This window comes from Mastomys coucha, unplaced genomic scaffold (genome assembly GCF_008632895.1).
Source record: "Mastomys coucha isolate ucsf_1 unplaced genomic scaffold, UCSF_Mcou_1 pScaffold21, whole genome shotgun sequence".
Lineage (NCBI taxonomy): Eukaryota > Metazoa > Chordata > Mammalia > Rodentia > Muridae > Mastomys > Mastomys coucha.
The window spans coordinates 78,789,163-78,790,796 of NW_022196904.1; the positions used below are offsets into that span (position 1 = coordinate 78,789,163).

Here is a 1,634-nt window from a genome sequence, read left to right on the forward strand (position 1 = left end):
CCCTCTCCCTCTCCCTCTCCCTCTCCTCTCTCTCTCTTTCTCTCTCTCTCTCTTCCCGGATTTTGAGGCAGGGTTTCTCTGTGTAGACTTGGGCTATCCTGGAACTCACTCTGTAGACCAGGCTGGTCTCAAACTCAGAAATCCGTCTGTCTCTGCCTCCCAAGTGCTGGGATTAAAGGCGTGCACCACCACTGCCCAGTTTGTTTTGTTTTTGTGATACTGGGGTTTGAATCCACATCTTGGGTTTACAATAATTCTGAGCTGGATGTGGCGCCACACACCTTTAAGCCCAGCACTTGGAGAAGCTATTCATCAAAACAGTAAATCTACATCACTACAATTATCCTGAAGACTAAACATTTAATTAGTTGATTTCTATTTTGACTCAGGGTTTCACACACCTTTAACCCCAGCACTTGGAGAAGCCTATCTCTGAGTTCAAGGCCATCCTGGTCTAGAGTCCTAGGACAGCAAGGAGTACACAGAGAAGCCCAGTCTCAAAAAAGAAAGGCAAAAAAAAAAAATGTTTTACTACTGAACTACACTGCCAACGCTTTCTTTTTCAGACAGGGTCACGAGGCTGTGATCCTCGGCCCTCGGCCTTAGGAATAGCTGGAATTATAGGTGTAAGACACCAAGCTGGGCTTTATTAATGGCAGGCATCTGAGTAACACGTTCTTCTCAAATTGTTTCTTTCATCTCCCAACCCCAGAGCTTCCACTGGGACATTCCAAAAGTTATTCACCAGTGTTAGCACTACCCCACCTCCACAGGAGCCTCCCTTTAACTGGAGACAGAAGTCCGTGGTTTCTTGAAACCACGTGGTTTAAGAGCAGCGTGTAGAGATTATCAAAAGCTGGTGAAAACGGAGGAGTAGAGTAGAGAGAGAGCTCGCACGCGTGAGGCACAATTTAACAAAGAGGCCGCAATATTTAACAAAGCAAGGAGAAACAAAACAAAAATAGCTCTGAAGAGAAAGGAGCCACGTTTCAAAACGGCTACATTGATGGTTTCAACATGAGCAAACAAGATTCACTCCGAATTATTCCTCAACCACTCCCAGCACTCATTTCATTTAATTCTAAGGCTCTAGCTAAGCAAGGGCATCTCTTTTGACAAAAAAGAAAGCATTATACTCGAATCCTTTAGTTATCACAGACATAGCTCAGATCTCAATTTGTCATTTCTATTAAGCAACTTGCAATTATTTTATTTTAAATTGGGTCAGTAAACTTCTGAAAGAGAGCCTTCCAAAGATACAAAAAGAAAAAAAACCAAAACCAAAACAAACAAAAAAACCTCACTGTCTAGAAAATTGAAAATTTTCGAAAAACACTTAGCTTTAGATTACAAATCTCAGCTTTACTTCTAAGAGGCATTAGCAACTTAAGCGAGTAATTACTCTCTGTCTTTTGAGTGTAAGTTCCTGAACTGCAAAGAGAGAATGACTATCTCACGAGTTACCACGGCTACGGCGAAAGGCCGTCCAGAAGGCTGAAATAACAAGTAATTACAGCACTCAACCCAGCAGGTGGAACAAAATACGCACTCAATGATATGCAGTAATATCCTGACAGCCTCTCAAACACATCTAAGAGTTGGGCCAGCGCCCCATTCCCCGTCGCACACTCTCA

The 1,634-nt window shown here is 42.9% G+C and overlaps 1 protein-coding gene across 3 annotated transcripts in view; it reads right to left on the bottom strand.

Annotated features, from left to right (window-relative positions):
• Positions 1-1,634, bottom strand: part of Hikeshi (heat shock protein nuclear import factor hikeshi) — a 26,547-nt gene that overhangs the window by 24,447 nt on the left and 466 nt on the right. The gene's annotated exons all lie outside the window — the stretch shown is intronic.